Source organism: Podarcis cretensis (assembly GCF_951804945.1).
Source record: "Podarcis cretensis genome assembly, chromosome: 3".
NCBI classification, from domain to species: domain Eukaryota; kingdom Metazoa; phylum Chordata; class Lepidosauria; order Squamata; family Lacertidae; genus Podarcis; species Podarcis cretensis.
The window spans coordinates 104727375-104739441 of record NC_137172.1 but is presented as its reverse complement, the minus strand read 5'-3'; positions in this window follow the sequence as shown (position 1 = coordinate 104739441).

Here is a 12067-nt window from a genome sequence, read left to right as displayed (position 1 = left end):
TAGCCAGTGTGGTATAGTGGTTAAGAGCGGTAGTCTCATAATCTGGTGAACCGGGTTTGCTTCCCCGCTCCTCCACATGCAGCTGCTGGGTGACCTTGGGCTAGTCCCACTTCTCTGAAGTCTCTCAGCCCCACTCACCCCACAGAGTGTTTGTTGTGGGGGAGGAAGGGAAAGGAGAATGTTAGCCGCTTTGAGACTCCTTTGGGTAGTGATAAAGCGGGATATCAAATCCAAACTCTTCTTCTTGATGAAACGCAGCCCGCTTGGGAGGTTCTTCTCAGCTTTCCCACTTACTTCAATGAAGGTAGGCAGCTTCTCTCTCATGCCCTTTCTGTCAAAGTGAATGGAGCAGCCCTCACAAAGGGGATGCTGTTGGTGCCCATCAGAGCTCCTGCACTCATATTAGGAATCACTCAATCACAGCAACGATGTTTTTGCACAATTTTTACAGATGAATACATTTCACAGCATCATAGAATTGTAGTATTGGAGGATATCATCTAGCCCAACCGCCTGCAGTGCAGGTATCTTCGGGAAGCAGCCACTTCCCCTCCAATCATGTCAGACACCGGGTGATGTCATCGGGTGCAAATATCATACTACAACCGTCAGCTCAGGGGCACAATCCATTCCTCCACTCCTTCCTTCCTTTGGAGCAAATCCCGCAAGCACAACTAAGGATAACACTGACATCAAACAGAATTTGCAGATAATGCTTAACCAAGGATCTGAAACCATGGTTAAAATTAGGGTTCAGATCCTGGATTAAGAAGAACCCGGATTACTGTAAAGCACAGTTAACATTGGTGCCAATATTTTACTTAATTGTGGTTAAGGCACAGAATCACAGAATTGTAGAGTTGGAAGGGACCATGAGGGTCATCTAATCCCTGCCAAGGTGGGGTTCAAACCCACAACCCTGAGATTAAGTTGGAATTTTGGGTGCATCTCAAACTGAAAAGAGGGACTTGCATTGAGTTAAAACAGACAGAGTGAGGAACGTCCACATTCCTTGGCTATACCCGTATACCTGTATTAGTGTCTCTATGCTGACTTCTTTCTTTGTTGTTTAGAGTGATACCTCTTAGGTTGCTTAGTGTTTACAGCTTCCTCCTCACACTTATCTCTCAGACCTCAAGATAAGAGGTCAGGCCTGGTTGCCTTGTTCTTCTCCAGGCTAGTTAGACTACAACTAGAGCCCTTTTCCATCCAAGTTATGTATTTCCTACCATAAACAACTTGATTATTTTCTTACCTACAAGCATTTCTGTGTGTGTGATTGCAACAAGTGAAGCCTACCCTCTAACCAAATTTGCAGGCCAGACACTGCACACTTTGCATACTAAAGGGTTTCAATAGGTAATTGACTCAGTTATCCCAATAAGGCAGAAGGAGGAATTCACTCTAGGGAGGCCAGGACAGAGCTCAAGTTCTCAAAAATAGTTCCTGATTTCAGAACAGGTTTGGTCATGTGCCGGCTAGCAATGATGAAGAAATTTGATTCTGTTTGCATTTAAAGGTGAATCTGCCTAATTCACACTTACTGAAAACAATATACAAATTGAAATGCAGGTCATCCTTCAAAATTTGCACTACTATGAATTTTCCGATGCAGGTTTCCAACCAAGTAATGTGTACAAAAATATCTATATTAGTCGAAAGTGTGTATAAAATGTATACCGTATATAGGAAAAGAACATGGAAAAATCCATTATATATGGAGAAATAGATCGCAAAAGATGCGTATTTTAGAAGAGATTAACACTAAAATGCTGGCAGATTTTCATGAGGACTATATATATATATATAATCTGGAAACTGATGTGCAGATCTGAAGAACTGAAGACTAGAAAAACGAGAAGCCAAAATGGATTGTTTTGCTCATCCCATTCTCATTAGCCTCTAGTGAAATGTCTTTAGCCACTGCATAATTAACAGTAAATGTACTTGCAGAAACCCTGTAAAAACACAGCAGTTACTAACTGATACAGCAACTGAGAGATAAAATGCAGCGTTCCCCCCAAACTCCTTGGATTACCATTTTTTGGCAACAACAGATGAGGTATCTGCATGATTTTTGGCACGGCAATAATTAAGGCCACTGTGTCCTGTAGCAATGCCAATAAATAATCACGGTGGCTGCAGTCCTAAAACCACTTACACTAGAGTACTCCCACCTGTGTGCTCCAGAGTGAGTGGTTTCAGCAACCCAGTTTATGACTGTCATTTATATTGATTTCAAGGAAACAGGGAGAAGTTGGGAGCCAGCAGCCCCTTCTGCCAAGGCTGCAGAGGGAAAAACAGCACAGACTCAAGTCAAAATGGTCACAGCTAATGGGGAGTTGGGCAGTTAGTTCTCATCCAGGCACAGGTTCCTTTACAGCTATGCATGTAATGGAAGAAACTTTTACAAACCTATATACATTCACTTCTTCCTTTATGGTTTGCTGTTAAGCTTCATTCTCTGCTAATATGTTTCCCCCCTCTAAGTTTGTATTTCATAAATATAACATTAAGGCTGCAGTCCTAAAGTTATTTACCTGAGAGTGAAACTCTTCAACATTTCACTGATGAAAAGAGGAACATCCTAAATAATTATTATTAATATAATAATAATAATAATAATAATAATAATAATAATAATATCACCTGACCCATCTGACTGGGTTACCCCAGCCACTCTAGACGGGTTTCAACATATATTAAAAACATAATTGAACATTTAAAAAACTTCCCTATACAGTGGTACCTCGGAAATCGAACGCAATCTGCTCTGGAAATCCGTTCGACTTCCCAAATGTTTGAAAACCAAACTGCAGCTTCTGATTGGCTGCAGGACGTTCCTGCAGCCAATTGGAAGCCGCGTTGGACATTCGCGAACTGAAACACTCTCTTCCTGGTTTACGGCATTCGGGAGCCAAAATGTTTGACTCGCAAGGCATTCTGGATCCAAGGTACAAGACTGCCTTCAGATGTATTCTAAAGGTTGTAGAGATACTTATTTCCTTGGCTCGGAGGTCACATACTGTACCCTCCAACATTTCTCCAATGAAAATAGGGACATCCTAAGGAAAAGTGGGACATTCCAGGATGAAATCACAAACTGAGAAGGCTTCTGTAAATCTGGGACTGTCCTGGAAAATAGGAACTGTTGGAAGTTCTGCAATCAAAGATCACTTCCAGTTGATCTGCTTATTGAGCATTTGTTCCGATTTGTTTGCCCAAGGCTTGTGTGGAGGTGATGCAGCACGGTGTCAAATAATAATAATAATAATAATAATAATAATAATAATAATATATTATTTATACCCTGCCCATCTGGCTGGGTCCCCCCAGCCACTCTGGGCGGCTTCCAACAAAACACTAAAATATAATAACCTATTGAACATTAAAAGCTTCCCTAAACAGGGCTGCCTTTAGATGTCTTCAAAAAGTTTGGTAGTTATTTTTCTCTTTGACATCTGATGGGGGGGTGTTCCACAGGGCGGGCGCCACTACCGAGAAGGCCCTCTGCCTGGTTCCCTGTCACTTGGCTTCTCGCAGCGAGGGAACCACCAGAAGGCCCTCGGCGCTGGACCTCAGTTAGAGGGACGGTGTCAAACAATTGTTAGAGGAGCAAGAGTAAATCCCGAAGCAGCAGCTCTTCCTTCTCAGGTTCCCAACCAGGGTGGTGGGGAACAAGGCATGTGGGAAACTTTGTTTCTTGATGGTTCCAGCACAATCTGCCCCCTGCAGTGTGCAATGCACTTCCCATAGGGATTTGGCTGGTCTCTTAAACGGCAGCCCCAAAAAGGTATGTGGGTTAATTATCATTAGTAGTGCTTGAGGACTTTTGTATGAACACCCACCTGCCGTCAGACGGCCAGCTTCATTATACAAATGACAGACATTCCACTTATTAATTGGCGTTTTTTAAAATAAATAAAAAAACCTCACAGTCAGAACCCCATGCCGTTGTGTCGATTTGCAACCGGTTAACTCCTGACTCAAACAGAGCAATTTGCCCCCAAAAGAAATTGCCAGGCAGCCCACATCATAATAGGGAGAGCAGAACTTATAATTGGCCTAAAAAGAGAGAGAGAGCTGTTTGCTTGTTATATTTTATTTCTCGCATAGTTAAAGATGTTACTTGCTTCAGCAGCTTTCCTGCCTAATTTGTGGAAAGTGGGAGAGATTGCTGCTTCAGCACTATCGAGGGCCAAAGTAAAAGTGGTCTTAAACTGTTCTGGCCTATAGAAAACAATCTGGGCAATGAAACTGAAAATTAGGCTGAGCTTCCGCAAATGCCTGTAAAGTACACGGATCTGTGAGCATCCAGACTGTGCTCTAAAAAAGGGCATTCAGATAAATAGCTAATGCAAGTAATCACACTCCTGACTTCCACTTAAATCCTTGAAAAGAAAGAGACCAGCTCATGGACTGCTTTTGTGCTGTGCTTGCCAATAACTGGTGTCTTGTATGTAAGAGCTGTTGGAATTTGATGCTCTCCAATGCAAACACTGCAAGTGGGCCTGAGAACATTAAAACCAGCCTATAAAGCACGGGTGTAGCCAATGGGGGGCAGGGAGGGGCAACTGCCCCCCTACATCAATAAAAATCAATAAAAATACATAGCTGAGATTCTGCCTCCCCTAACAAAAATCCTGGCTATGCCCATACTATATAGTATGGGTGAGGAAATCTAGATTTTGCTGGAATACAGCTCCCACAATCTCTTGCTGGTTGGGGCTAAGGGGATTGGTGTCCCATAATATCTGGAGGACCACAGGTTCCCCTCCTTTGCTATAATACAGCATGATTTCAAAGCCAAATATTTTCCAACTGGGTTTCCCTCCACCCACCCACTCAGCGGGAAGTTTTAATCACCCTTAAGCTTCGCCAGATTTAAATTTGCAGGGGAGGTGGGTTATGTTAACATATGCAAATGAGCCATAGGATGGGTCCATCACCCGCCTTTGATAGTCCTCTTTCATCTTCTCAGTAGGACACAAGACAAGTTCCTGCTTCAAAACTACAGCTATACCAACCTTGACATTTTAAACAAGACCGAGCTAGTCAAGCGCAAAATAGCTGAACCAATTTTCTTAACAGCTGAAAAACACTTGGCTAAGTAGAAAATAGCTGAATCAATTTTCTTCAAACTTTCCAGAGCAACACACCTCGGGGCGAGCAGCAGACCAGCTAAACTTGAACACCAGATAGAGGTATATCCTTTAAATGTTAAGTTTGCTTATTTATTTATATAGTTACGAGCCAGTTTCCCCTTCGGAATGCATACACCGCTGTTCAATAACAGCAAGTATAAAATAGGGTTTCAAAAAATAAAAACCAGAACACCCTTAACTGCCTTGCGTTAAATGGGAAGATTTGGGAGAAGTTCATAAACTGAGTACAGTGGTAGCTCTGGTTACGAACTTAATTCGTTGCAGAGGTCCGTTCTTAACCTGAGGTGCCACTTTAGCTAATGGGGTCTCCTGATGCCGCCGCACCACTGGCGCACGATTTCTGTTCTCATCCTGAGGTAAAGTTCTTAACCCGAGGTACTACTTCCGTGTTAGCGGAGTCTATAACCTGAAGTGTTTGTAACCTGAGGTGTTTGTAACCCGAGGTACCACTGTACACTTCCAAGCCACCTCACAATCAGGAATGTTTGGCCTTCCTATTCAACATGAGATGGTTGGGGGTGGAGTGACTGTACCATCTCCCTCTCCCCAATATAAACTCTTGCAGGTTTTTTGAATGTATGAATAGATCTGTTGCCAGTGTAATGTCAGTGATGAAGGCAGAGCACTTATCCAGCCCAGGGCAAGTGCTCTCAAATCAGCCAACCTCTTGTCTGGTGGCAAAAAAGGCACACCTTCCAACATTTCTCCGATGAAAATAGGGACATCCTACAATACCCTCCAACATTTCTACGATGAAAACAGGGAAATCCTAGGTATAAAGCTGGGAGGTGGACTCTCCTAACAGGAAGTTTTGAAGAATCCATGCTGTTCCAAGTCCCTGGCAATCCCACCTCAGCACGATTTTTCATTTCCATGCATTTTCTCTTTCAGCCCCCTAGCACGTGAGATCTCCTGCTTTCAATATTCAGCTTGCTTTCTCTGTTTGAAGAAATTCTGCTTCTGCTTGAAGAAATTGTGCTTCCTTCTTAATGTTCGGTTTCCTTTCTTTTATTATTTTTCCACTGTTAATTGTTGTATAGGTTTTATTTCCATTCTCTTTAGTTCCTTTTGGGTTTCTTTCAGCCAGTGCAAAGTTTCCCCCCTCCTTTTGTCTCATGTGTTAAAACTGTGAGTTGGTGGACAGAGATCTCATTATATATACATATACATACATATATATATATATATATATATATATATATATATGGCACCAAGGATTTGGGATGGGCAGGGGGATACAATTCCGTTTACGTTTAAAAGTGAACCTACCTAATGCACATTTTCCCGGACTATAAGCAAACCCAAACACAGTCATCTTTTAAAGCTTGCACTTCTCTGAATTTCGCAATGCACTTCTCCAACCAATAATTGTACCAAAAAATGCATAATTGGGGGGAAGTGGACATAAAGATGCATATATTTGTGAAAATAGCATACCAAAATGCATTACATTAGGAGAAATTGCTTGCAAAGAATATATATGTTAGTTAAGACTGTACAAAAATGTGTTTGTTAAGAGAAGTGAGCATTAAAATACTTAAGAATTTTCATGAGGTTGTTTTTTTAAAAAAAATATATAATTGCTGTGTTTACTTCTTCAGTAGAGAACTGATTTTAAGACTAGCAAAATAAAAAGTTGAGAAAACCCAATAGTGACATATTTTACCATCCTTACCCATATAATTTGAGGGGCTTTTGTGTAAATGACATCTCACACACACAAAAAAGATGAGTCCCTTTCACAGCAAGTACAGGAGCACATGTATCTCTATTACAAAGGCAGCTGCTAACCAATAGCCTCATCTGAACTCTGATTGATATGGACTTTCTCTTTGCCCCGTGAGACTTGGTTGGGTCCCTCTCTTATGGTACTTCACCGTACAATGAGCCTTTTTGGGTAGGCAGGCTTTTTGGTTGGATAATTCATTTGATCCAGCGTCTCTGTTTTACATAATACACTTGTTTATTTTCATTATATTGTGTTCCTTTAATGTGTTCAGTATATAGTATTTTATAGTTGGTTTTAATTATTGCCAGAAGCTGAATGTGAGATCTTGTAGGAGCTGCAAAGTTTTGATGGGAAATTTGGGGCACTATAGTTTTTTTTATTCTCTACAAATCGCACCCCTAAAAATAACATTCTTTTTCCCCCAACCACCTTCTTTTATGAAACGTACATTCTTAAAGAAGTAAGTAACAAAGTTGTTAGGGACGCGGGTGGCGATGTGGGTTAAGCCACAGAGCCTAGGACTTGCCCATCAGAAGGTCGGTGGTTTGAATCCCCGTGACAGGGTGAACTCCCGTTGCTCGTTCCCTGCTCCTGCCAAACTAGCAGTTCAAAAGCACGTCAAAAGTGCAAGTAGATAAATAGGTACCACTCCGGCGGGAAGGTAAATGGCGTTTCCGTGTGCTGCTCTGATTCGCCAGAAGCGGCTTAGTCATGCTGGCCACATGACCCGGAAGCTGTACGCCGGCTCCCTCGGCCAATAAACCGAGATGAGCGCCGCAACCCCAGAGTCGGCCACGACTGGACCTAATGGTCAGGGGTCCCTTTACCTTTTTAACCAAGTTGTGTCCTACATCTCATTAATATTCACTGCATTTCTTCTCCCCATTCATCTCCTTAATTTGTTTTTTGCATTAATCTGTCCTATCCCAGGGTAAAGTTTCAGACTTTTTAAATGAATTTAGTTTTCTCCATACTCAGGAATACGTCTCCTGAAGAAAATGAGATGTCAATGGAAAATACAAAATTCCAAAATTGTAAAAGAATCAAAGTGTTAAATGAAGGAACAATTGGATGTTTCTAGTTGCTATTTTTGCTGTGGAATGCAATTACACGCCAAGAAATTCAGGTAGTGCCAATTAAATATGATTGAATATTCCTGTGCAACAAACTTACATCATCCCCAATCTCAACTTTTTGTGATAAGCAAATTAATGGAGAAACACACAGGAAAGTACAGGATAATGATTGTTTGACACAATGCCGCATAACCTCCCCACAAACTTTGGGCAAACAAATCAGGATAAATGATCAATAAGCAGATCAACTGGAAGTGATCCTTGATTGTACATATACAACAAACCTTTAGCATGGTAGAAGACTGTGCTAAATTTATGACTTTTATAAAAATAAATGCATGGAACAGTCCTCCATGCTAATTCTGGAAGTGTACATAGAAGGTTGCATTTTTGAAAGGACTCAACAAAATCAAAATTAGTCCACCTGAGCATCTCCACACCTAACACAATATAGGCTAAATGTTCATTTTAGAAGTCTTAGAAGGTTAGAAACCTTCTCCTGTCCCCTTTCATATCCATACTGGGGATGGTATAAGTGTTCTGAAGATTGTACCATGGACCAGAATTCTTTGTTGAATTGGTTCTTCTCACTACCATATAAAGCATTTGGATCAGGGTGTAAGAAAGAAAGAACGTAGGGAAATTACCATATTTTTAACTCTGTAAGACTCACTTTTTCCCTCCTAAAAAGTAAGGGGAAATGTGTATGCGTCTTATGGAGTGAATGCAGGCTACGCAGCTATCCCAGAAGCCAGAACAGCAAGAGAGATTGCTGCTTTCACTGCACAGCGATATCTCTTGCTGTTCTGGCTTCTGAGATTCAGAATATTTTTTTTCTTGTTTTCCTCCCCCCAAAACTAGGTGTGTCTTGTGGTCTGGTGCGTCTTATGGAGCGAAAAATACGGTAATTGCTTCTGGAAATTCTTTTAGCATGAGGACCTGAAACCCTCTCCTAGCTCCTATCAACCCAGCCAATGTGGCCAATCATCAGGAATGATGGTAGCTGAAGTCCAACAACTTCTAGAGGGAAAATGGTTCCTGATCCTGAAGATGTCTAGAACATGATTAGCCATGACTTTAAGCTTCTTTAGAAAGTGGACTGAATCAGAATCAGGATAACTGATAAAGCATCATCAACGTAAGTTTGACATGCCAAAAACTACTGGACACTGATTCCAAAATGGAGAAAAGGAACACATGTCCTGAGTTTATGCAAATGTGATCTGAAAATAGATCTTGCATGACAATAAGCCAGTCAGTGCTAAATTCATTATAGGGCTGAAATGACTTGAAATAGAAATAGTCACTGCTTCTGGGGAAAGCAAAAAAAGAATGGGAAAAGGAAATGAATGATTCAGTGTATTATCTCTTTGGGATCTAATAAAGGGAGCTGCCAGCTTCATCTTTACAAGCACTTTAATTTCAAGAGACAAAGGTCTCATTTCTAATATTAGTATTCTATTCATTGAAAATTACATTTTAACCTAGAGAGCCCCGCATGACAACTGGTGTCAGCAGCAACCAATTTACACCTGGAAAAGAAATATTAGGAGGGTACAATTTGCTTTACCGGGTCAGACCAGAAGGTCCATCTGAAATCAGCATGGTGTCCTGGTGTTGCTTCATAATTAATGACTGATAGGTAGGCTGAACCAATTAGGCATACAATGCAATAACTTCTCATTTCAGTAAAGTCTATTCGTTCCTATGCTCTCCTATCCACACATTAATTTGAAATGGAGACCACGACTCAAAATTTGCAGATTTGTCCCTTCTTGGTTACCAAAAAACATCTGCTATTGTTTTACAGCAGAAGCTTCTTTTCTGATGCCAGTCCCTCATGAGCATCTGAAATCCCAAGTGGTTTTTTTCTTCCTGTCTTCCTTTGACAGAATTCAGTCACCTTTCTTTTCTTTTCTTTTCCAAAAAATAAATAAACCTCATTTTCTGCCCTCTCATTACTTCACAATAATCCAAGAAGCCTGGCTCGGTGATATGAGTGAACTCCATAAAAGTCTTGCATTAAAACAAGTAATGCAGCATAAAACCCTTGCTGGGTTTCTTATCCTAACTGAATTATAAAACACCATGTTTACATTTGATGCATTTGTGATAACGTGACTGAGCATAGCAGAAGCAAAATGAGCTGACTGAGGGCAACAGATTCATATTCAAGATGTCTGAATTATTTATAACAAATAGTTGGGTGATATAAACTAGCGATATGCCTTCAAATCTCTGCGCTATGGTTCCTTCGTGCTGGAGCTTGATTTGAAATCTCTCCCTGCTGCAAAATTATATCAGTGTACAGTCATACCTCGGGTTACAGGCACTTCAGGTTGCGGTTTTTTGGGTTATGGACCGCCGAAACCCAGAAGTACCGGAATGGGTTACTTCCAGGTTTCAGCGGCCGCGCATGCGTAGAAGTGCTAAATCACACTTCGCACATGCGCAGAAGTGCCAAATTGCAACCTGCCCGTGCGCAGACGCGCCGCTGCAGGTTGCGAACACTGCGGGTTGCGAACGTGCATCCCGCACGGATCACATTCGCAACCCGAACGTCCACTGTACATTATGTGGTAGGATTCAAAAGCACTATGTGAACTATGGACACCGAGAGTCTCTTATTCACACAGCTGCCCAGCAAAATGCCACGTCTGAAGTTGTGGAACATTCCAGAGCAGACAGATCAAGGTGCCTTATCCCAAGTCAGGCTTTTTGGTCCATGGACAGAGCAGTGCTCAGTCAAGTGAGGTACATGGCAGTTGTACTTTGTTGTTCTTTAGTCGTCTTAGTCATGTTTGATTCACTGTGATGCCATGAACCAGAGCATGCCTTGGAAACTCTCACTTTCTTCTCAAAGCTTCTCCTTTTTTATGTCCATGGAGTTTTCCTGGCAAAATACTGGAGTGGTTTGCCAGTTCCTTCTCCAGGTTGATCACATTTGGTCTAAACTCTCAGCTATGACCTGTCCATCTTGGGTGGCCCTGCACGGCATAGCTCAAAGCTTCTTAGGGTTATTCAAGTCCCTTCGCCACGACATCAAGGAGGGCAGTTGTACTTGCCACATTCCAAACCCTTCCATAGGGTGGCTTTGTCAAGCTTCAAAACCTTAACAAAATAACACAACACGATGGCCAATAACAATGGCACTAAACACTATATTAGACTAATACAAATGATCAGAAATTGCAACCAACGTCTCTAAATCTTCATCAGTCGCGGTAGAATAATTCAAAAGTTCGATATATACATAATCTGTCACCAAATGTCGCTGGAACAGAGTTTGTGGATAACCAATCTGTTTCGTTCAATGCTTCATCAGCCAATCTTGATCAATTCTTCCTCAGCCAGACTTGTAAGAATATGAGAAGGATGCAGTTCAATTTCTTAACAGGCCAATCTTACATGTAAGTAAATATAAACACTGTAGAAAATATGCTCTGGATCAGGGCTCAAAATCTGGCAGATTTCTACATTTCAATTCCTGTAGCTAATCCAGCTCCAGGCTGGGTCAACCCAGGAAGCCCAAGATTGGACCCCTCTCTGGGGAACACCAAGAGCCATAAAACACCCTGTTTGGAGGCCCTACACATGGTACAACAGGTGGGAAAATCTCCAGTGGTCGCTTATTACCAGCTACGAATGCCTAAAATTATGTTGTTATAATAGTATTTATTATTTATTGAAAGTATTTTAAAAAAATAATTATATACTCTTCATATTGTGTACACGAGTCAGACATGCACAGTTATAATAAAACAAAGACAATATACAGTTGTGCGTTATCATGGTACTTGTTGTTCCAAGTCCTGACAAATAGACAACAGCTTTCCATGAATCTGTTTTATGTTTTCAGATCTGCTGTAAGCCAATAATAATAATAATAATAATAATAATAATAATAATAATAGGAAGTCTCCTATACAGTGGTACTTCAGGTTACATATGCTTCAGGTTACATATGCTTCAGGTTACAGACTCCGCTAACCCAGAAATAGTACCTCAGGTTAAGAACTTTGCTTCAGGATGAGAACAGAAATTGCGCGGCGACGGTGGCGCAGCAGCAGCGGGAGGCCCCATTAGCTAAAGTGGTG